Raw genomic sequence first — 26,041 nt, 5'->3', positions numbered from 1 at the left:
TTTTATTTAGTTAGTTAGTTAGTTAGTTAGTTACTGTTTTTGATTATCACACACCTCTGCTTCTAAGCTCTGGCTGAATTCTGAAGTGCCTTAACTTGTTACATAAGAACGGCCATACTGGGTCAGACCAAAGGTCCATCTACCCCAGTATCCTGTCTTCTGACAGTGGCCAATGACAAGTGCCCCAGAGGGAATGAACAGAACAGGTAATCATCAAGTGATACATCTCCTGTCACCCATTCCCAGCTTCTGGCAAACAGAGGCCAGGGACACCATCCCTTCCCATCCTGGCTAGCCATTGATGGACCTATCCTCCATGAAATTATCTAGTTCTTTTTTGGACTCTGTTATAGTCTTGGCCTTCACAACATCCTTTGGCAAGGAGTTCACAGGTTCACTATGCATTGTGTGAAAAAATACTTCCTTTTGTTTATTTTAAACCTACTGCTTACTAATTTCATTTAGTGATGAAGAAGTAACTAACACTTCCTTATTTACTTTCTCCAAACCAGTCATGATTTATAGACCTCAGTCATATCCCCCCTTAGTCGTCTCTTTTCCAAGTTGAAAAGTCCCGGTCTTATTAATCTCTCCTCATATGGCAGCCATTCCATACCCCTAATTATATTTGTTGCCCTTTTCTGAACCTTTTCCATTTCCAATATTTCATTTTTCAGATGGGGCGACCACAACTGCACATAGTATTCAAGATGTCGGCATACCATTGATTTATATAGAGGGAATATGATATTTTCTGTCTTATTATCTATTGCTTTCTTAATGATTCCCAATATTCTGTTTGTGTTTTTGACTGCCACTGCATATTGAGTGGATGTTTTCAGAGAACTATCCACAATGACTCTAAGAGTTCTTTCTTGTGTGGTAACAGCTAATTTAGACCTCATCATTTTATATGTATAGTTGGGATTATGTTTTCCAATGTTCATTGCTTTGTATTTATCAACATTGAATTTCGGCTGCCATTTTGTTGCCCAGGCACCCAGCTTTGGAAAAAAAAAATGTTGACTCTTCCCCAACAAATTGTGTTCATCTACATGTCTGACAATTTTGTTCGTTACTATAGTTTCAACCAGTTTGCCCGGTACTGAAGTCAGGCTTGTTGGGAGAGATACTTCTCATGATATTTCTGGGGGAAAAAAAAAGATGAAATAGCATACAACTCATAAGGGAATCTAATTTCTTCAGATTTCCACTTCAGGCCAAATTTAAATATTTAATGGACCAAATTAAATCTGTATATAACTACAGTAAAATCTATGGATTTACCCCAGGGATGACTTAGGTCCAATAAATGTGGATAGTTTTGATAAACAACGAAACTTTTGGGTGTTTATGCAAACTGAGCCCAGTTTTGTCAAATCCATGTGATCAAAAACCATGAGTCAGGCCCTTAAAAAAAAGAGATTAGCTTAAAAATTGTGAGATTTTATTAATAATAAACATTGAGATTTTAAATTTGCCTTCTGTGTTTTGAACCATTGTGGTTCACATTTTTAAGTAACCATGAGGGCTAGGAACTTCAATGGTGCTAGTGTTCACAATTTTATCATTAATATAGCAATATTTGGTGCTTTTCCTAAAAATGCCTGCTTTTGGAGTAACATAATTGTGTGAAATCTCAACTTTCACCGGGGGAAAAAGTTCATATCCCTCATGGATTCAGAGTTTTGAAAATGGGAATCTTAAATGTTCAAAAACCATATGCAAATTAAAAGAACCAAATATTGTATTGCCTTTTACTTTCATAATTTTAATTTTTTAAATTATTTTTAAATCTCATTATTAAGCTACTTTCAAGATTTTATGGGGCCTGGAATATTTTGAATACTTGGGACTGGCAATACTATTTTTTTAATTAGTACTAAGGCTCTCACATAATAACATGACTCCAGAACCTGGGGCTTAAAGAAAAGCACCAAATATCATCAGAACCGCAAAAAAGCAAGAATTGGCAACACTCAATCATCACACATTTTGCAATCTGGCCATCATTGGTTAAAACTCAAACCATAGTGTAACATGTTGGCTTCTGTTTATGTGAATGACTTCCTTGTACGGGATGTAACCAGATCCACTCATCAGTGTACTAGCTTGTGGTTTCATCCTATGTCATTTGACCATTAAAGAAGAATGAAGTAGTGTTGAAGTCCATATAGATTTACACCAGCTGAGAATCTGACCCATAAGCTGTAATGCTACTACTAGCTAATGGAAATTCTCCTTTAGCTTAGACGATAAATAGTAATCATACTCTGAGATCTACAGATGAAAAGCTTTGTACAACAGCAAAGAACTTTACAAAGGAAGTATTCATATTCCCATGCACCCAAGGAAGTTGAGGCACAGAAGTGAAATGACTTGCCCAAGGACTCACAATGAGTCAGTGACAGAACCTGAACCAAGAAAAGAACCCAGTGCTTCTTTTTCCCATGCTGATGTCTTTTCTCTTGAACCACAGTCTCAAGTGTAAGTACTGATTTATTTTCCCCATGCTGTATGCCTGTGGCCACCCAATGTGTGTATGTGGCCATGCATCATTGCAATAGGCTCAAAGTTAATGACATCTTTGGAATAGTGATGCAATTAGTGCAGAGGTATTCACAAACCACCGTTAATAATGTCAATGCCAAGTTTTCCCTTTGAGTGGAGTTCTGGCCACTTATAAGCATATCTGACAAATACATCAACTACTTAACTGATTCATTATTCAAAATTCCATACTGTTTCTTCTCTTCTGTTATCTGCACCGGTTAAATGAACTGCTGACAAAGGAATATATCATTTGTTAACTTTAATAACTCTTTAATTCCTTTGAGCTTTGCTCCGAGTCTACTTGTTCATGGCCAATAGGCCATTGAACAGTGCTTAATTTGTAATGAAAGACGTGTCAGAGCTCAAGTAATTTTTTTTGTTTTACTTTCACAACTGATGCAGCAAGCCCAGGCTATGAAATACCAAGCCTAGAGGTGCTGGGTCTCAGCCCTGGCACAAACTAAGCACTGCCATTGAAGAGGATGTCAAAACCTCAGGATCTAGGGAGCTGTGATTCAAATGTGTTAAAGGTGAGGGTGTTGGAGTTAGGACAGGCTATAGGAGATAATGACTGGAAATAAATACAGATAATGCGACATCTTTATTATGGTAGTGCCTATGGACCAACATGTGTGAGGCCCCATTGTGCTAGGCACTGTACAAACACAGAGCAGTAGGTGGCCCCAACCCAAAGAATGTGAAATCTAAATAGACCAGCCAGACACAGGTGCGAAAAGGGCTATTACACAGTTAACAATGGAATTGCAGCCACTGGCATGGTAGTTCCAGAATTTGGGGGGCGGAGGGTAGGGTGACTGGGTGGGGAGGTAGTTAGGGAGATAATCTAAATATAAAGGAAAGGAAAGGTGGTGAGGGAGACAGGGCAGGATAAGAGAGGCACACATACAGTGAAGTTGAGATGAAGAGACTGGGGGTAGGGAGGGTTGGAGCAAGCAATCAATCAGCACAGGGCCAAGGAAGTCCAGTCAGGCCCCTAGAAAATTCTCTAATGGTAGTGTGATCAGATGTGTGAAAAATCAAGGCACAGGTTGGGGGTAAGAGGTACCTATATAAAACAAAGCCCTGAATATCGGGACTGTTCCTATAAAACCGGGACATCTGCTCACCCTACTTAATGGCCAAAGGATCAAAGGTCCCTCCTTTGGCTGCCTCTGCTCCTACCAGCTGGACTCTCTGGAACTGGCTGGTTCCTCTCTGTGGTCCACATGGCAGTGGGGAGGGAAGGTTATTCATCCATTAGCTAAACTCTCACACCTCCTCTCATCAGGGCTCCCTTCCAGTCCACATTGGGCACAGACTTCAAGGCTTCAGCCCCAAAATGGACAGAATTTTGCAACAGTTGCCATGGCTACTGCAGCCTTCAAGCTGCAAAGTTGCAGCTGTGGAATGGATCCACAGCTATTCCCGATTTGTAGTCACTAAAAAAAATTATTTTGTGTTAGAAATGTCCTTAAGGAGTCATATTAACTAAGATGATTAATGCTACTTTACAGACAGGGTTGAACCATTGAGTTGATTCCTTTAAACAGGCTTGACTGTATCAAGGCTCCCTGTGTTATTGTCAGCACAAAAAAACACATCATAAGCATCATAGTTATGTTAGTATGAGTCAGTAATTCAGACTGGAATTTCTAATAACACCCCCTGTGACAAGCACTATACCCATGCCATGTGCTGTCCCATGACAGCCCCTCAAAAAAAAATCCCATACTGCACCACGTGTTGTAGACTCAGCTGCAGTGAAATATGATAGTTTATTAAATCTGTTCTATGTTCTAAATCATCTTTTCTCCAAGCTTTATGCGGGTGAGCCATTGACATTTTTATTGTAAATTCAAGGAGTATAAAAATAATAGAATCTTATATTCTCTTGCCAATATACTCTGAAATAATTTTCTCTGTGTCAGTGATAAACCTGAATAAAAAACTGCCACCCACCAGAACTTGCACATATCTGTACACACTTCCTCTGCTTGTACTCTGTGGAGATGGACAATTGCAGGTCCTCCCATTTGGACTTTGCATATATAATCCACTTGCTTTCATTGCCGTGTTTAGTAGTGTAACCTTTCTGCCAGGTGCTAATGGCAGCAAAATAGGTTCAGGTTTAATTTTCTAGGTGTTTCCTTAAAGTCTTAACTATCACGAGCTCAAGACCATACCCAGAAACCTGGGAAACCATATACACTACCCTGGGTACCCTTGCTGGGCAATACTTCCCCATGAGCAAGCACTGAGTCCTCTCAGAGCAGGGGCAGGCAAACTTTTTGACCTGAGGGTTGCATCGGGTTTCGGAAATTGTATGGAGGGCCGCTTAGGGGAGGGGATCATGCCCCAGCCCCCACCCCTTATCCGACCCCCCATGGGACTCTTGCCCCATCCAAGCCCCCCTGTCCCCTGACCATCCCCAAAACCGCTTCCCCATCCAACTCCTCCTTTCATTCCTGACGGCCCCCCGGGGACCCCTGCCCCATGTAACCATCCCTTCTCCCTGTCCACTGACTGCCCCCACCACCTCATCCAACCCCTCCTCTCATTCCTGACTGCCCTGCCCGGGACTCCTGCACCATCCAACCACCCCTTCTTCCTGTCCCCTGAGTGGCCCGGGAACCCCTGCCCCTGACTGCCCCTGCCAGCCCATCCAAGCCCCTCATTCCTGGCTGCCCCCCCAGACCCCTGCACCATCCAACCACCCCTTCTTTCTGTCCCCTGACTGTGCCCAGAACCCCTGCTCCTGACCGCCACCCACCACACCATCCACCCCCTCATTCCTGACTACCCCCAGGAACCCACCCCCATCCAACCATCCCTTCTCCCTGTCCCCTGTCTTACCCCCGCTGCCCCATCCAACCCCCCCCTCATTCCTGACTGCCCCCCTAGGACACCTGCCTCCATTCAACCCCCCTGTTCCCCACCCTTTGTCCACCCCAACCCCTATCTACACCCCAGCCCCCTGACCATCCCCTCAAACTCTCCTGCCCTCTATCCAACCCCCCCCCCCACACACACACTCCCTGCCCCCCTACTGCGCTGCCTGGATCACTGGTGGGTGGCGGCACTACAGCCATGCCGCCCGGTTGGAGCCGGCCATGCCATCGCCACCACGCAGCACAGAGCTCCAGGTCAGGCCAGGCTCTACAGCTGTGCTTCCCCAGAAGCTCAAGGCCCCGCCGCCCAGAGCATTGTGCCGGCGGCGGAGCGAGCTGAGGATGCGGGGGAGGGGGAACAGCAGAGGAGAGGCCGGGGACTAGCCTCCCGGGCCAGGCAGGAGGGTTCTGCAGGCCACATGTGGCCCACATGCCAAAGTTTGCCCACCTCTGTCTTAGAGGGTGATAAAAAGAGGTGGAGGGAACAGAATTAAATTGGGGAAACCAACAATTAATGAATTAACAAATTCTATGAGGTAAGACTTATATGTGCTCAGGGTGCCTTAACCCCAGTTCTCCTGGCAACGATGAGCAGCTGTTGCAGTCCAGCCACCTCTCTCCCCTCCAACTCCCCACTCACTACTAGCTGTCCTGGACTGGAGACGTCTAAGGATGCTGGCAGGCCAGGCTCCCTGAGATGCTCTACCACCTGCTTCAGCTGGGGTGGTTCAGCTTTAATTGCTTGGTAGGGAGGCCTGCAGCTGAGTCCCTTAGATAGGCTCCTGCTCTCTCTGCTGCTTCAGCCCAAGCTGCCTCAACTCTGCTCCAGCCACCACCACTCTGTACTGTCTGTCACCTTGAAGCTGCTGGTACTCCACTCTGTTTCATCTGCTACCTCAAAAGTGCACTGCTCTGTGCTGTCTGTTGCCTCAAAGTCAACAGTCCTCTGTCCATTAGTCTGAAGCAGTCTCAGCTCAGCTTGGCTTTTAGAGAGAAATCAGTGATATCTAGGGCACTTGACAGAGTGTTTACCACCCAAAGATAGGAGAGATAAGAGCCTTTTTACCACATTATTTCCCTCTTCTCAGCTGTGTCCAAGCTCCCTTGCCCAACTGTGCCTGACAGAAGTCATGGTAAGGGTGACCCCAGGCATATTTGATGCCTTTTACTTGCATTTCCCAATAAGGTCAGTAGCATTTTATTGCCCCTGAACTCAAAATTTAACCAAAATATCCCAAACTGTTCCATAACTAGATGCAAAAGAGGTCTGGCCCATTCAGTCAATTCCCTTTGCTCTCCAACATATGCCAGCAGAAAGCTCCTTCTCCAAAGGAGCTCCTGCTAGTTTGTAGTCCTTAAGCAGCTCTGGGCTGCTCTTCTCTCATTTCACCAAGAAGTGACAACAGAGAGCTCTTTATTTTCTAAGGCTTCAGGACACAGGGCTTACAGTAATATAAGATAAAGGTGAAAACAGACAGATGGCTACATAGTCTCATGTTTTAGTGTTTGGGGGCTTTGTGTGCCTGTGGAGATGGTTAGGGTGATTCTGCTAGATAGACTAGAATCATCCAGAAATTGTGGTGACGGACAGTAGGCATGCTCATTAGCTCCCTGAAGCTACTCTGGTGACCTCCATTATGGGAAAGAAGCTTGATAGAACACAACCAGTCATTCTCTAAGAGTGGAACCAATGGGAACTCTAGGGGAGAGGGAGGAGTTTATAAATAGATGTGGGAGTCAGACTGGAGGACTCACTAAAAAGAGAAGAAGGGTTTGGTATAAGGGTTATGTTTCATGGATTTTTCCTATTTTGTAGGATTATGCTCCCTCACTCCACTAGAGAAGAAAATGAGAATTTACAACAGGCTGTACAAATTGCAGATTGCCCTTGCAAAAACTCAAAAGGAGTTTTGAAGGAGACAGTGGGACTATCAACTGTTTCCTAATTTCAAGGATTTGGCATGCCCTACAGAACGTTTGGACACCAGTCCACAGAGACTGAGGTAAACCCTTGCAGAGAAGCATGTATCATTATATTTTTGCATTATATTGTTACATATATGCATTTTATTTTGCATTTGAACTTGTGGTAATAAGTACTAAAACTTGGGGGACCCCTGGAAGTGTGGACTGTAAATAAGAGTTGTTAGGACATTCATCATAATTGTCTCAAGAGTTATAAGTAAACTGTTATGTATGTTATGTTATGCCATGAGAGAGAGAGAGAGAGTTAAACATTTATCTTTAAAGACTTTGTCATTCTTCTCTCAGAGTTTTAACTCTGTATAATATAGATAGATATAACTAAAAAAAAGCTAATCTCGGATCTGAGTCACAACAGAGTGGAAAACTGGAAAGGGGAAAGGGACATTATACTTAACAGTAACATAGTGTTTCCTAATAATTTAAATGCAAAAGAGGCCTGGCCTATTCAGTCAATTCCTGAAGTGATAGAGATGGGAAGAATTTGCTGCAATGCTTTAATATTAGGTTAAATCAGAGGTTTTGAAAAATATGAGTTGCTTGTGTCTAAGTCACAAATGTGAAGATGCTTTAGGGAAACTGTTATGTGCAGTGAGGTGCTTTTGAGAGACAGGTTGGCACTTGGTCATGTTTAATTTATAGTTTTTGTTTGTTTGTTTCTTGTGGTGGCTGAGTCCACTGTCTTTGTGAATTTTGAGGTTGTTGTGCATATTTGAACTACACAGACACGCGCACAAATACAAATCAACTAGCTCCTGACCAAAATAGTCACAATGTGTTGCATTTCTCCCATAGTTTTGAGGGAGGCACATGCTTCTGGACATGGTACATTTATGAAACTTATTATTTACAATTTATATAGAACCAGAAATAAAGTGCACTATGGGCTTTATAGACAAGTAAGAGGACAAGATCCTTGACACCTTACAGATAAAGGATAGCTTGCCTTCTGTTGGTTTCTTTCAATTTCAGTTGCCCATTTCCCCCCACCCTTCCCCCCATAACACTTGAATTACCTCCTTTCATAAGAAAAAAAATCTTCTTAAGTTTCTCTTCTATTGCTTTGGTACCTCATTTGTACTTTCTTACTTCTCTGCCCTTTCACAATATCTTCGAGGCAGAGAAAGTATCTGAGACTAGGTCTGTAACTTCTAAATTAACAGGACTATATAAGGGCCTAATTCTGGAAGGTGCTACGCACACTCAGTGCCCACTGAAGAATGATGCTCTAACATCATGATGATAAGCACGGCATGAATGGCTAAATAGCTAGAGGTGCTCGGCTTGTTGGAGGTCTAGATCTGAACACTTATTAATATAGTCCTAAACAATGCTGTAAATTTATTATTACAGGTGGTGCCACACAATGGACACAAATGATTGAGTTCATCTGAAGATGCCTCAGTTCTCTTTGCCAGGGCTGCATTTGCAGAACATAGCTATTAGTAAGTCAGTAAAAACTACTGTGACGAGATGAAGAATCTAGGTATGCAATCTGTATAGCACCATACCTGCAATCACCAACTATGCTCTTTGCAATAATTGGTTCATTTAAATTAACAAGATAGAGCAGCATACAGCCAAAGGACTCAGACACAGCCCTCCTACTAAATCCATACCTTCTATAACGGTAAGGGAAATATAAGGGTGAGACATAATTACTGCCATGTTCTCCTTTAATCCTATGTCCACCCCTAGAGGTGCACATTAAAATTAAAAACCTGATGAAACATTGATGTGTTAACATTCTCTATAAACTGCTCCTTATTAGCAGCACAGGCCTTTTTAAACATTTCAGTAAACTTGCAAAATCAATAGCTGTCAGTGGCACAAGTGAAAGTGTTGCACCACTGTGCAGAGGTCCAGCCCATTTTGGGAGTTTAAATGGAACATAACTAGTGCATAGGGCTTGTCCTGGCCCTCTGGACAAGGGTACATTTACCCTTGGTTACCTGATATATCCATGTGTAAACAGATATGTATTGTCCCAGTGAAAAGCCTCAAAGGCATCATTCCCGATTGAGATTTAGTCTGGAGAAGTTTTGTGCCTTCTCTGTCCCATTGTGGAGCAAGGCACAATTCCACCCTCAATGTACTTCATTAAAATAAAAGAATGAATATAAAGATACCTTATACTAGCTGTCTTGTGACATGTATTTTTAAATCATATTGTTAGAATAGCCTGACCAATTATTCCAATATTGATACTGTGAAACATTAGTTATGGAAAGCCTGAAAACCAGATACATATAGTAAAATTTATCGTGGGGGAGTCTGACCTTCAAGTTTTTGCACTGATAAAATACCTATTAACTTCAGGAGCAGACCCCTGCAAGGTAAGATTTACTACAAGTGAATTCTAGCTAAGGCTATGTCATCACACCTCTAGCTTTCTTCAACCAATGGCAGGCTTCCATTTTAACTCACTTGTTAAAAATTCAGCCTGTATGGATTAGGAGAGTCCAAGTTAAATTCCTGACTCTAGTCTCTCTACTTGTTGGTTTCCCAGCCTGGTCCCTTGTGGGCAGTCACAGCAATAACCAACAATGAAAATCCCACAGAAGTTAACACAGTAATACACTTTGATTTTGAACAGTTATGATGCCCAGAAAAATAAAACAGCTTGAAACATATTTTGCTCCACTTTGTTTGGAAGGAAAGTGAAAAACCTTCTCTTGGCTTAACAAGGCCAGCATTAAAGAGCAGAGACTGACAATTATTTTATAGCGGCAATATGCTTTCTTTGAGAGGATATTGCAATTGACTCATTTTAAGTTGTGTTCCAAATAGAGGTGTGTTAGTGCACTTTCTCTATCTACCAGAAAGATGTTTTTAGATAGTCTGTCTATAAAACAGCAAACAATTTAGTGGTTGCCTGGCTTTTGTGTTCTGCAGTAAATTCTTATTGGATGCAGTGAGACAGAGAGGGTCTAATTTAAAATAATGAGGAAAATTCAGAAAGCGTTTTTTCTCCTGAAATGTAAACGTGTGTCAGAGAGCTTTAGCGAGTGACAGTACATACAAACACATATGGAGATTGTAAGTCTTTTTCCTGCTACCTCCTCAATACAGGGCAGATTAACTTTACAATATGCAGACATAAGGATCCCATGACTAGCAATCCATTAAATAAAAGAATATAAAACATATTTTTTTAAATCTTGCCTTACTTAGCAACGTATTTAAACATTGACTTGAAAACATGGGCCATCCCAATTGTTATACTTTAACTTCTTTTAGGGTATTTTCAGATTAACTGCTTACTGAATTTGCAACTGTTTAAGGAGTGTGCAGCATCTAAACTACTTTTCTGAGATGTCCTTCAGATTGATAACTTTTGGAGGTAGCCACTGCATGATGGTAATGGGTACACATGAGGATGGTAATGGGTACAGACCTTTTTGTCTTTGTGTTACATATGTAAATCCAGCTATCATAAGAAGTTAGCTAAGAGATGTCACCATCTGATGGGGAGTTCACAATACCAATTTTTAAAAAAAATCTCAAGTGTATGTATATATTAGTACATTGGGAATCATTAATTCGCGACACTGAGTGTTACTGGATGGCATACAAATAAGGGACCAGATCCTAAAGCCATTACTCAATCCTGTGTCATTCAATACTCAGGCAGTGGAGTCAACAGAAGTTTTGCCTGAATAAGGACTTCCTGATTATAAGGGATGTTGAGAACTTGCAGTTCCATTGACTTTGAGTGATGTTGTGGCTGCTCAGAAATTCTGAAAATGATGTCAGATGTACCGAGGGCAGGACTTTCAGAAGTATTTAGGTGCTTAAGGATGCAGATAGGCACTAAGTGTGATTTTCAGACATGCCTAGGTTGCTAGCAGTTAGGTACTAAGCTCCTACCTGCATCTTTAGGCACCTAAATGCCTTTAAAAATCTGGCCCTAAGGGACAAATTCCATTCTCATTGAAATCAATGGTAAAACTCCCAACGACTTCAGTAGGATCGCCTCAGACCTTATGTAAGTAGAATTGGTCCAGTTGTAAACAACCAAACACACTTCCTGGTATTTCATAATTCTGAGTAAAGGGGATGGGTCTGCCATGTTCAAAAAGAGTATGTTAATTTAACTATATGTGAAGTTTAATATTCTACAAATGTGTGTGTGGGGGGCTGTTTTTGTTTAAATGAGCATGAAATTGTCCACTCTGAGCTGCGACAGATTTGTCATGTGTCTTAGAGCTACAGATACTATTAATTAATCATGAAGATCCAAAGGGAAACACGTGTTTTTGAGGTTATTGTAAGCTTTCAGGATCTCACTGACTACAGACTAGACATGTAGTGACTTTTGAGAAACTATCCAGAGGAATGTGCTCAAGTACTACAGTTCAGTCTGACTGAGTTAGGAAAAAAATGTCTGGGTTATATTATAAAAGTATATGGCCTAAGAATTAGATAATACACTATTCATGTTTGAGACTTGTTCAATAGAGAGCAAAATAGAGGGTCTTAAAGCAGCTTTCTGTCTAAGTGAACTGAATCAAAGTTTATTTTCTGTACATTGTTTAAAGCGTATTTATGTTTGTATGATATGTGTGCTGAGGTAGTAGCAGCGCTGTCTGCTCCTGATTAGAAATGTGCATCTACCATTAGGCTAGATGGTGTCCCTAGAACCTAGTTCCTCTCTGTTTCCCACTTGCTCCCAGGAGTGGTGATTTACTGTTGGCATGAGCTGCCTGTGCCAACAGTAAATTACTACCCCAGCATGCCACCTTAGTTTAGCGGCAGCAGGCATATTGAGGAGATAGAACCTAGCTTTGTTCATTCTCTGTGCACTCCCACATAATTAAGGTGAGGAGAAGGAAGCAGATTTGCAGTCCTTTGTCCCTGTCTGCCCAGACTCAAGATTTAGATGGTCCCTTGTAGGGGAGTTTTACTCTTTTACTCCCCTTTGCAGGTGTTCAGCCCACTGCACAATTATTATTAATTAGAATTCAAGCCCAATTTCATCATGTCTTTTCCTGCCTAAAAAGATTCCATATGGAATGTCCCTGGTGTCCACTTTATACCTCCTTCTGACTTCAAAGCCATGTGGTGTAGTCACCCACCATTATTCTGAATAAGGAGGAATGGTTTGGGCCAAACTGGCTCTTTGGAGTCCACCACTTCTGAAACTTCCATCAGCTGAGGAAATGACTGTTCTCATAAACATAAGGCCCTTCGTCCCCTGGCCCCAAACAGAAAAAAACATGTATCCTTTGTAATACATGGGCCATCCAGGGCCGGCTCCAGACCCCAGCGTGCCAAGCGCGTGCTTGGGGCGGCATTTTGCCGGGAGGGTGGCAGGCGGCTCCGGCGGACCTCCCGCAGGCATGACTGCGGAGGGTTCGCTGGTCCCGCGGCTTGGGTGGACCTCCCGCAGGCATGACTGTGGAGGGTTCGCTGGTCCCGCGGCTCGGGTGGACCTCCTGCAGGTGTGCCTGCGGATGCTGCACCGGAGCCGCGGGACCAGCGCACCCTCCGCAGGCACATCTGCAAGAGGTCCCCCAGAGCCGCAGGACCGGCGACCGGCAGCACACCCCCTGCATGCTTGGGGCGGCCAAATTCCTAGAGCCGCCCCTGGGGCCATCAAGTTAAAATGTGTTTTCAGTGTATGGTACTCTATCCGTACTTGAAACACAAAACCAAGATGAACCAAAGATGGAATTCCCCTGCCAAATTGATGAAAACACATCTCAGATACAGGAGATCCAAGTAGTGATCAAGAAAGAAAACACAGTGTATGATATAATTTTGAAAGTAGCCAGTCCACTCATTAGCATTCTGTGAAGAGGTCCAGAAATAGATTGAAGTTGTATTATCTAGCACTCATATCAGTCAGTCATTTAAAGCATACTAGTTTTGGAAATTCCATCTTCTGGAAGGGAGTATTGCATGCATGACCTCTAACCATGAAGATCTAGGTGAAAATGTGGGATTGGAGGGCATCTAACTTTCTGGGTATATAGTACCTGAAGAGACATAATGTGTTGGGAGCTAGCACAGAACATTACTATATTACTAGGCTGCAGTGAAACTGGTAGTAAAAGGTGACTTGTAGAACTTCAAATAATAGATTTTTTTCAATTTGGTGCCAATTCCAAAAAATAACATTTTCATTTCAGGTCAACCTCAAAATGATTTTTTTTCAAAATTTTTGGCAAATTGAAAAGTTGGAAAAAAATGTGTTTGGGTTGAACAAAGCATTGAGTCTGACCAAAACCAAAACATTTTATTTCAATTTCCAGTATGTGTTAAACATCTTAATTTTTTAAAATAAAATTGAAGGAAATTTCTAAATGAAAAGTAATTTTCAATAAAAATAATGGAAATGGCTTTTTCAATTATTAAAAATAAATGCTTCAACTTTTTAATTTTTTTCTCACACAATTTGGTAAAACCAACATGAATTCATGAAACCTTTTGATAAATGATAATCTTCATTTATCATTGAAAAATAAGTTTTGACCCCAACATTTTGCCTCGTTCTAGTGACCTGTACAGAATATGAAGATCTGCCATGTGCCATTCAAAAACTTTTAGTTAAGAGTGAGATGTAGACCCTGAATACAGAAAGCCTATTGTGGTATGGAACATGTTCTTTATAATGAACCAGATACCAAGCTCAGTTTTTACCAAGTTAAACCCCTATTGATCTCAATGGGAGTTTCCTCAGTGAGAACTGGGTCAATGACAGCATACTAATATATAATCCCTGCCTTATCTATAGGTTTAGTAATATAACTATATCTGTAGATGTCAGCAGCATGAATAACAAAACATGAATATTAATCAGGGATTGTTAGAATCAATGGTGGATTCTGGTTTAAGAATCTAAGTGAAATGAGTTTGTTGGTATCTGCTCAATTCTTGCTGCTCCATTTGCCACTCCCTATTTATCACAGACTAACTTTTTTGAGAAGATTCCAGAGTTAGAACAGAGGTAAACCTTCCAGTCATATTCAATGTGTTGCAACTAACAATGAGTGAACAGGAAAAGCTTGGATTTTCACCTGAACCTCACATGAGCTACCCGTAACCTTGAGTTTGTAAATTTAAAAATCAAACCTGACATTTCTGGTATTTCTATTTATCATTATGCCTAAACTACTTCTGTACATTCAAAAATATCTGTGATATTTTATTACATTCTCTTCTATCCATCTTAAATACTTTCAAGAGCAGAGTCAGACTTACTGGACCTAATCCTCATTAAGTGTAACTCAGTAGAGCTCGCCTGACTTCAGCCAGTTTTTTCTGGACCATTTACTTGAGAGGAAAAAAAAAGTGAAGGCCAAAGCATAGCATGTTGTGTCACAGAATCATGATCAAGATCTATGGGATGCAACATGGTGAATCTTCCCAGCCAAGAAGGCTGTTAGCCTGGTTTCCACTGCCTTACATCAATGTGTCATCATTGAAATCATTGTAAACTGCCTGTAAAATGCTTCTATTCTGGTTTAGCAGCATTTGACAGCCATTTTGTAACCAGGTTCAATTGTTTATACAAGGTCAATGGCAGTGGAGAATCAGGCCCTGAATATCTGAATTATTTTAAGTCCTTTCATGCCACAAAATATTCATATCTGTGTAATCAACTTCCCACTTTCCCTGTCAAACATTGACAAAAGAGTAGTGATGACTGGTGGAGCAGCTTCTCCATTTCTTGCTAGCATTTCAGCTGACTTTATCCATTTATATCCGTCTTAAACTTTCACAAATACTAAAAGTCATAGGCAGAAAAAAAATGGAAGGAAGGGAAGATGGATGTAACCAAGAAAAACTGATTTTAAAATAGAAAAATGTTAGCAAAAATTCCCACAACTGATTAAACCAGCTGGAAATATTTGGATCTGATGTAATAAGTTAGTTTTAATATACAGCAGAGCTTACAGTGAAATGAAATACCTACTGGCTGGAGGGAAAAAAAACCACATCGCTTGAGCTGAGACTATATCTTATAAGCCATTTTCACAGGGGTAAAATATGTCATTCAAAATAAAACTAGTGATACACATTGCTAAGATCATTATTGCACACACAGTCTTTCTATCAGAAGTCTCCCTTAGTGCTAGTTTGGAGTTGAAAGGCTGCAAAGTCATACATTATTTAAACAGAAAACCACTGGCACATCAATGAAATGCGCAATTTACTCACAGGTGCCCTTGTTTGCTACTGTTCCAACCTGACTGCTGAAAGACACTTTCAGCTCACTAAGTAGCTGACATTTACAGCTTATAGAGCACTCAGACATATCCTTTTAATAACTCAAGGCAAAGGTTAGGCTTGTATCAAACAGGAGTAGCATAAATCTTACCTTTAGCATAGTGGTTGCTACATTAAATTATTCAAGTTTCCCCCATCTTGTGGCTTGTCTACACTAAGAAGATAATTCAAATTGATGTAGGGTGTGAATTTAAAGCAGAAGAACGGTTCCTGAGAGTTAATAGTCTCTGTATGGATACTGACTCCAGAATATGAGTGCCTTATTGTGAATTAGCTTAATCTACTTCAAGCCTAAAGTTAGCATAGGTGATTATATTTGCCTTTGCTAAATTTCTGTTACCATTTCATGTGGATACAGAATTCTTACCATTCATTCTACTCAATTAGTGTTGTGCATTGGTAAGCACCTGCTCCATTCCACCCAGGAAATGGCTGTTTTTCAATGGCAGGTAAAGTAACTCCTATATACGGTATGTCATAACTTCCTACCAGAGTATTTTGATAATTATTTATTATTTTCAATGCACTTTCAGATCAATGATTAAAATTGCTATAAATTTACAAAATGATTGTATTTTATTTAAAACATTAATAAAACAATTATTTTCATACTAGCTTTTTAAAATACTTTACTTACTATTTTTTAAAACAGAACATACATGTTAGGCTTACACTACTTGACACTGATATTTTAAACTGTTCTGAAGAGGACTTATAGGAGGGGATGTGTGAAATCTTCACAATACCATAAAACTTAAAGGGTCCAGTCCTCCCAGACTTCTATGTACTTACATGAATAAGTATTACACATATGAGTGAGGCCTGCAGCATCAGACGTGTGCTTGATAACTAGAGCATTTCCAAAAGGACCATGACTGGATGTATATTTATCACTTGGCTGCTGTCTCATCACTTGCTTCATCAAAGAAAATACATCTGCTGCTTGACCCTGCCAGCAGGTAGGGGATCTTGGGGGACAACTACTGCACTGGTGGGGTGCAAAATAAACTTTATTAAGAAAATGCAAAAACAGGGAAAATTCAATAGTGAGGGGTATGGGGTTTATTAAGGTAGACAATTGGGGAGGGGTTTCTTTTAGTAAATAGTATAGGGGGTTTCAATAGTGGGGTACAATACAGTGGGGTACAATACAGTTGGTAACCAATTAACACTGAAGTATAAATGTAACAGATAGCTAACAATTTCTATGTAAAGGGTGTGTCACAGCAGCATATAACCAACTAACAGTTATGGGTAAAATGTGTTAAATAACCAACAAGTCTAGGTAAAAATGTGTTACAGTGGTGTAAATGTAAAATGTGAGGCGTGTCAGAGAGAAAAAGGGTAACCAATGGGGTTTTATGCTAGATTTCAGCAATACAAATGAGGTTTGGCAACAGTAGGAGCGGGGTGAACATGTGGGGGAAGGGATTAAAAGAGAGAGAGAGAGAGAAAGGCAGTGGTAGAGGAATGAAGTTGGGGGATGGGGGAAGAGGAGCACTTGGTGGAGCAGAGACCAAAGGCAGAGGCGCTGTGGAGGGAGATTTAAACTCAGGGAGACAGAGAGCAGACAGGCTGCAAGTTTAAACAGCAGAGAGACTGCAACGAGTAACTGGGGAGCTCAGGGGTTGGGCAGCGGGAAGACAGACTTAACCACAATTATACAGAACACAGCAAAATCTTATCTATGATCTAATTTAACCAAGACTACACAAATTAGCAAGCAACAGAGCACAATACAAACAATTCTCTAAACCTAACTTAACCACAGCTATGCAAAATGAAATTACAACTTATCTAGACTAAGAACCTGAACACTTTTCCTCCCAGGCTCCAGTGACTGTCGGAGTGGCCAATCTTTCTTGATGTAGTGGGAATCTCTTGCACAACTATCCCATTTTAATAGGTGCACCTTACACTATGCCGATTCTTTGATCGGGAGGGGGAGCAGTTCCAGAGGGCAGAATGGTGTGTGCCCAGGGTACAGGAAAGAAGTGCTGGGGAAGAGAGTAGGGAACCTGAAGGAAGGAAGGCAGGAGTATGTAGGACTGGCTGCTGCTCATACAGTATCCTTTCCCATAAGCAAGTGGGGGAAGCTGGCTACTGACTGTAAATAACACATCAGGTTGTGGCCTGCTAAAGAGATATAATAAAGTGCAGTGGTTGTTAAGAACACCTGGAGCTGTGGTGGTCAATTACTGAGGCTGGAAAAGACTCTCAGGGGAACAACCCAGGACACAGTCAAGGGACATTGCAAAGACTTGCCACACTAGCAAAGACTGCTCTGATCAGGCTTAACGATCCCTGTATTTCTGTGATGCTTTTACCAGGGTGTTGTGATATATTCCATGTTCATGTACAAAATTCCCACATAATCAGTTTGTGCCACACATAAATATGAGTGTCTCTCTTAATATGTGAAAATAATAAAACTTCACATGTTTTATAGCACTTTCCATATAAGGATCTAAAAGGATTTAAATCCTAATTAATAAATTCTCATGATACCTGTCTGTGGTGAATGTTATATCTATTTGGAGAGAACTGAGGCAAGTCAGTGATGTGTGTCTGCTAGTAGCAAATATTCCTAATAGCCTGTAATGGGACACTGGATGGAGAAGGATCTGAGTTACTATACTCTTTCCCATGTGTCTGGCTGGTGGATCTTGCCCACATGCTCAGGGTCTAACTGACCAGCATATATGAGGTCGGGAAGGAATTTTCCCCTGGGTCACATTGGCTGAGACCCTGGGGTTTTTTTGCCTTCTTCTGCAGCATGGGACACTAGTCACTTGCAGGTTTAAACTAGTGTAAGTAAGTAGTGGGTTCTCTGTAATGTGAAGTCTTTAAATCAGTGGTGGGCACATGGCCCATCAGGGTAATCTGCTGGCAGGCTGCGAGACAGTGTTTACATTGACTGTCTGCAGTCACGGCCACCCGCAGCTCCCAGGGGCTGCGGTTCACCATTCCCAGACAATGGGAGCTGTGGGAAGCATTGGCCGGGAACGGCGAACCATGGTCACTGGAAGCTGTGGGCGGCTCTGCCTGCGGATAGTCAATATAAACACTGTCTCGTGGCCTGCCAACAGATTACCCTGCTTTAAATCATTATTTGAGGACGTCAGTAACTCAGCCAGAGGTTATCAATCTATTACAGGAGTGGGAGGGCAAGGTTCTGTGGCCTTCAATGAACAAGAGGTCAGAACAGATGATCATAATGGTCCCTTCTAGCCTTAAAGGCTGAGTTAGTTTCTAGTCCTGGCTGTGATACCAAGAGATTTGGTCCTATGCTCTGCACAAGAGAAAATGCTTTGTGTCTCTGTTTTTCTGCACAATTTATACCTTAACTGCTGCTTCATTAAAGCTAGTGGAAATAATTCAGAAAAAGCAAGGTTTTGCATAACAAATGCAAATCACAAGCTTCAAAATATTAGCTATAAAAGTGTCTCAATCTTTATAAATAAGGCAGTGTAGATGTAAATTATTTTTTTACATATTATATAGTAATGAACATAGTCCAGGGAAAGTTCCTGACATTAAGCAGGCAAAAGAAGCCAATTTTACTACGCAGGTGTGCAGTAAGGGGGGCTTACAGAGGGTGCACAAACAGAAAAAAAAAGTTAAAGAAAATAGAGGAGTCAATATAGAGGAGTGAGTCAGAGACAAATCCAGACATTTTAATGACAATTATTATAGAAATATTATACGTACACACAGGGGCGGCTCCAGGCACCAGCGCACCAAGCGCGTGCCTGGGGTGGCAAGCCGTGAGGGGTGGCCTGCCGGTCGCCATGAGGGCGGCAGTCAGGCTGCCTTCAGTGGCTTGCCTGTGGGAGATCCGCCGGTCCCGTGGCTTCGACGCCAAAGGAGCAGGACCTACGGAAGGCGTGGGACTGGCGGACATGCCACAAGCATGCCACCGAATCCATGTTACCAGAGAGCCTCCCAAAGGCACGCTGCCGAAAGCCACCTGACTGCCATGCTTGGGACGGCAAAATACATAGAGCTGCCCCTGCGTACACATACAGAGAATCTGGATATACTCACTTGGGGTAAAACAAGAATAATTGCACTGAAGTCAATGGACTTACTGTACATAGATGTAAATATGGTGTAAATTAGAGGAAAATTAGACCCGTAACTTATAACTACTGATGTGTTGCAGATATAAAATTCACATCTGGAGGCAAACTTTCCAAAATTTTCAGAGTGTTCAAATGTGGAGTTCTGGGTTGGGCCCATCTCACTACATCCAGTTTACTCTGAGATAACACCAGAAGACTTGTCTTCTAACCAGGTGATATGTAGAGTACATTTAATGATAATGCCACTTTCAAAGGTTTTGTTTGGAGAGAATACTGGTAAACCATCCTATATATGTGTCAAACAGAGTACTTTTCAATTGTGGGTGAGTTTAAAATGTAAGAAAATATCATAACATGCCAGAGGAAATTATCCTTTCCACAACAGATGCATTACGCTAAAAATAATTGAGTATTGTGGATGTAGCATCATGCATAGTGTATAATTAAACACACACCTGTTAAAGTAACGTTAAGGTTGCAAAGCCAGACATTCAAAAGTTAGGAAATCCAGAATTAAAGTGTCTAGTGCAAATCACTTCAATAGGATTATTCACATGAACAAGGGCAGGAGGAGTCTCCCTCTCTCTCTCTCTCTCTCTCTCTCCATTAGTTCCCATCCTCCCCTTTCTTCTTCTGCCTCCTTAATGCAGCTCTGGTAAAATGTGCTTACCGTGTCCTTTAAAGCAGGGGACTACTCATGCTTAGGCAGCTGTGCCAAGGTTATTGAGTATCTTGCCTTCCTGGGCTTCTGTTGACCCCAAGCTGATATATAGTCGAATTCTCCCTGGACAATGTCTCTGTGCTGTCTTTACCTTCTTCCATACTACTCCATGTATCTGGAACAGCTTCTCAGTTAAAATACTGGTAACATTAAGTCAAGCTTTCACTCTCCTCTTAAAACCCGTCTGTTCACAGATGCATAGCAGATAGAATCTGTTATCTGCCACTCTGTATTTGTATTGCATTGTTTTCCACTCTTCTTGCTGGTGCCCTCAGATTGTTAGTCCTTCAGGGGTGTGAACCATTCATTTCTATCACTGCTCTCCTGCTGTACAGTGTTATGTAAACATATTGCATTGCATAAATAATGCATAATGAATGAAGATGTAGATATCTCCCTGACAAAGTCCTAAAATCACAATTATCCACACATGAAACCAAATTTTCATAAGATTTTAACAAAAACAAAATCAGAAATACATTCTTGGGTTTTTGGTGGCTTCTAAAATCCTTTCACCTAATCAGGGTGCTTCACAGTTTCCTAACAGCCAGTTATTGAGATGGAAATAGGAGATGAGATGGAAATAGGAGACAGACTTGTTGAAAGTCTCTGGATAAGGATAAAAGGGATAAAAAACAAGGGTGGTGTCATGGTAGGGATTTACTACAGACCACCTAAACAGGTAGAAGAGGTGGATGAGGCTTTTTTTAAACAGCTAACAAAAGCATCCAAAGCACAGAACGTAGTGGTATGGGGGATTTCAACTACCCAGACATCTGTTGGGAAAACAACACAGGAGGACACAGATTACCGAATAAGTTCTTAGAATGTATTCAAGATCTTTTTTTTTTTTTTTTTAATTTCGGAAGGTGAAGACAGCTACCAGAGAAGAAGCTGTTCTAGATTTGATTTTGACAAATAGGGAGGAACTGGTTGAGAATTTGAAAGTGGAAGGCAGCTTGAGTGAAAGTGATCATGAAATGATAGAGTTCCTGATACTAAGGAATGGTAGGAGGGAGAACAGCAAAATAAAGACAATGGATTTCAACAAAACAGACTTTAGCAAACTCAGGGAGCTGGTAGGTAACATCCCATGGGAAGCAAGTCTAAGAGGAAAAACAATAAAAAACAGTTTGCAGTTTTTCAAAGAGATATTACTAAGGGTACGAGAGGAAACTATTCCACTGTGTAGGAAAGATAGGAAGTATGGCAAGAGACCACCCTGCCTTAACCAGAAGATCTTCAATGATCTAAAAATAAAAAAAAGAGTCCTACAAAATGTGGAAACGAGGTCAAATTACGAAGGACGAATATAAACAAATAACACAAATATGCAGGGACAAAATTAGAAAGGCCAAGGCACAAAACAGGATCAAACTAGCTAGAGACATAAAAAGAACCAAGAAAACATTCTACAAATACATTAGAAGCAAGAAGAAGACCGAGGACAGGGTAGGCCCGTTACTCAATGACCGTGTGTGTGGAAATGGCAGAGGTGCTTAATGACTTCTTTGTTTTGGTTTTCACCAAGAAGGTTGGTGATGATTGGATGTCTAATGTATTGAATGCCAGTGAAAGTGAGGTAGGATCAGAAGAGGCTAAAATAGGGAAAGAACAAGTTAAAAATTACTTGGACAAATTAGACGGGCCTGATGAAATGCATCATAGAATACTCAAGTTGCTGACTGAGGAGATATCTGAGCCATTAGCGATTATCTTTGAGAAGTCATGGAACATGGGAGAGATACCAGAAGACTGGAAAAGGGCAAATATAGTGCCTATCTATAAAAAGGGAAATAAGGACGACCCAGGGAACTACAGACCAGTCATTTTAACTTCTGTACTCGGAAAGATAATGGAGCAAATAATTAAGCAATCAATTTGCGAACATCAAGAAGATAATAAGGTGATATGTAACAGTCAGCATGGATTTGTCAAGAACAAATCGTGTCAAACCAATCTGATAGCTTTCTTTGACAGGAAACAAGCCTTGTGGGTGGTGGGGGAGCATTAGACGTGGTATATCTTCTCATAAATAAACTAGGGAAATGCAACCTAGATGGTGCTACTATAAAACCATTCCCATAGAGTAGTTATCAGTGGTTCAGAGTCATGCTGGAAGAGCATAATGAGTAGGGTTCTGCAGGGATGAGTTCTGGGTCTGGTTCTATTCAATATCTTCATCAATGATTTAGATCAGTGTTTCCCAAACTTGGGACACCGCTTGTGTACGGCCCTCGTCCCCGCACCGCTTCCAGCAGCTCCCATTGGCCTGGAGCAGCGAACCGCGGCCAGTGGGAGCTGCGATCGGCCAGACCTGCGGAGAGGGCAGGTAAACAAACCAGCCCAGCCCTCCAGGGGCTTTTCCTACACAAGCGGCATCCCAAGTTTGGGAAAACTGATTTAGATAATGGCACACAGAGTACAGTTATAAATTGTGCAGACAATACCATGGTGAGAGGGGTTGCAAGTGCTCTGGAGGATAGGATTAAAATTCAAAATGATCTGGACAAACTGGAGAAATGGTCTGAAGTAAATAGGATGAAATTCAATAAGGACAAACACCAAGTACTCCACTTAGGAAGTAACAATCAGTTGCACACATACTAAATGGGAAATGACTGGGAAAGGGATCTGGGGGTCATAGTGGACCACAAGCTAAATATGAGTCAACAGTGTAACGCCATTGCAAAAATAGCGAATATCATTCTGGGATGTATTAACAGGAGTGTTGTAAGCGAGACATGAGAAGTAATTCTTCCGCTCTACTCCACTCTGATTCGGCCTCAACTGGAGTATTGTGTCCAGTTCTGGGTGCCACATTTCGGGAAGATGTGGACAAATTGGAGAGAGTCCAGAGAAAAGCAACAAACATTATTAAAGGTCTAGAAAACATGACCTATGAGGAAAGATTGAAAAAAATTAGATTAGTTTAGTCTGGAAAAGAAAAGATGGGGGTGGGGAGGTCATGATAATAGTTTGCAAGTATGTAAATTAGAGGAGGAAGAAAAATGGTTATTCTTAAACTCTGAGGATAGGACAAGAAGCAATGGGCTAAAATTGCAGCAAGGGAGGTTTATGTTGGATATTAGGAAAAACTTCCCAACTGTCAGGGTGGTTAAGCACTGGAATAAATTTCCTAGAGAGGTTGTGGAATCTCCATCATTGGAGATTTTTAAGAGCAGGTTAGACAAACACCTGTAAGGAATTATTTACATAATTAGTCCTGCCATGAGTGCAGGGGACTGGACTAGATGACTTCTCAAGGTCCCTTCCATTTCTGTGATTCTATGATTCTTTGTCTGGGGCTTTGTTGCAAAATAGCTGCCAGCAGCAATTGCATCTTCAGTAAACTTTGCTTAGCAAGTGTTAGGCCTCATGCTCATGGCAACTTTTGAAGACTCAGAAATATCACTTATGTCCTTGCCAACATTTCCTATCTCAGAAAAAACAGGTTGTGTTATGCTCAAGAGTGAGTATGTGAGCTATTGCTGATGGCAAAATGGCTGCATGCAAGCAGACAACTTCATTTCAATGCCACTTGTTCAACTCATTACAAGTCAAGGCACTTAAAGTTATCTTGAACATAACAAGCACTATGTAAAAATGAATTCTCTTCTATTTGTTTCTTTACCTTTGTCAATCTCTGCCATTTAGGCCAATATACCTTGATGTTGACCAGAAGCCTGCCTCTCTGTTGTTGTTCATGTAATCTGCTGAACACAACAAGAATTCTATTAATGTTCATATGAAACGCCTATTCAAAAAAGAAAACAAAAGATAAAAATGTATATTCAGGTTCTAGTCTAGATTTTGAAAGCACACAAGATTTGGCTTGCTAGGTTTGAATTTACAGTCTAAAGGATAAATACAACATGGGATGAAATTTTGAGATGAGGATAAACTAGAGTTTTTGTTTTGGGGATAATTCAATATACCTGTTTCTTTCCACTTCATACTTGCCTTAATTTTACAAGCATCTCTACTGATTTGAATGACACTACTCACATGAGTAAGATCTGCAGCATTTGCCCTGTTTATGATTTGCAAATCATGGTATGTATTTATAACCCTCCTAGAAATTGTTTTTGTTTATGTTGAAGCATAGGTGTCAGTTGGAGGACATATAAATCCTACTAAAACCAAAGAATGAAATGCGAATATATGTTATATAGCTCCTGAATAATAAAGGCATTAAAGTACAGCATACTGCCACTTAGGTAGCTTAAGTAAGACAATAGTTGAAAAGCAAATTTATTTTTTTCACTTGTCAGTTACTTGCCTAAATCTTAATATCTCTTATTTTGATCATCCTGATTGTAGCTGAAACTGTGGTCACTCAAAATATCCGTGACACTTAGTAAACCACAAACCCAGTTTCATTGTATAGTTTGACACAAAACCAGGTTAACTTCTAAGTTTGGGGCTTGAATCATGACCATTTCTGATAGCCAATAGCTAAGGAAATAAAAAAAAATTACTCACAGGTGAACCCCCATTACTTTATTACATTGACCATATGTGACAAACAAACTGTGTGATGATAAGGCTGATATGCGTTTACTGCCTTCTTGAATAATGTAATCAGTGCAAAATTGTGCTAATAAAACTTTATAGCCCCCATGCAAACAGATATTCCCCTTATACTGAAGCTTGGTTCAGTATATAAAAATCATGAACATAAACATAGCTTAGATTTATTTAATTCTGTTCTAGCATTAACAGTATAATTTGTGGTGTGTTTAAGTTAATTTGCTCCTTTCATGCACATCAAAGTATATTGTACCAAATGTGTTTTCTTTATTCATAGTTTATAGTAAGAAAGATTCAGCAAGAGTATAATGTTTGACTTTTCCCAAGAGGTCCCCAGAAAGGCATGTTAGAGACCATGCAAAGTTTGGGCCCAAGGGTGATAAATTATGTTATAATTAAAAAATAAAAAATCTATCTGACTGAGAATTTTCTAGAGTCCCTTAAAGTGTATCATAAATGAGGGGGAAATGTACTTAAGTCATGGAACCTTTGTGGTCCATAGTAGTGCTGGACATAAAATAAGATTTTTATGTTCCAGAAAATAATCGAACTATAGAGACAATACCTGTCTCTTTTTCACTGTCTCTTGTTGGAGCAGTTCCATTTTGTTTAAATAATTATTGGGGCAGAGAGAGAGACTGACTCTATAGCCCAGTGATCAAGCTACTCACCTGGAATATGGGAGACCCAATCAAACAGTGCCAGGACTTGGGTCTCCCACATCCCAGGTGAGTGCTATGTCCACTGGGCTATTGGCTATTTTGGAGCTCTCTCTTTGTCTTCCAGAGATTCCATCCTGGACCTGAGAAACTTTCTAATCAAAACTGATAAGTTTTTGTGAAATGCAGATCCATATAATCCTCCCTTCTTTCAATATGCACATGAGACAACTAGGAGCGATAGTGAGACACCATGGGCTTAGACTGTCAAAAGTATACTGGTGACAGTCAATTATATTTCTCATTAACAATTGATGCAACCACTGTCACTACTAAAATACCAAAAAGCCTCCAAGAAATTGGGTCTTAGCTGAAGAGCAGCTG

The sequence above is a fragment of the Mauremys reevesii genome, linkage group 4 (genome assembly GCF_016161935.1).
Source record: "Mauremys reevesii isolate NIE-2019 linkage group 4, ASM1616193v1, whole genome shotgun sequence".
Classification (NCBI taxonomy): domain Eukaryota; kingdom Metazoa; phylum Chordata; order Testudines; family Geoemydidae; genus Mauremys; species Mauremys reevesii.
The sequence above is the reverse complement of the archived record's forward strand: the minus strand, read 5'-3'. Positions refer to the sequence as shown.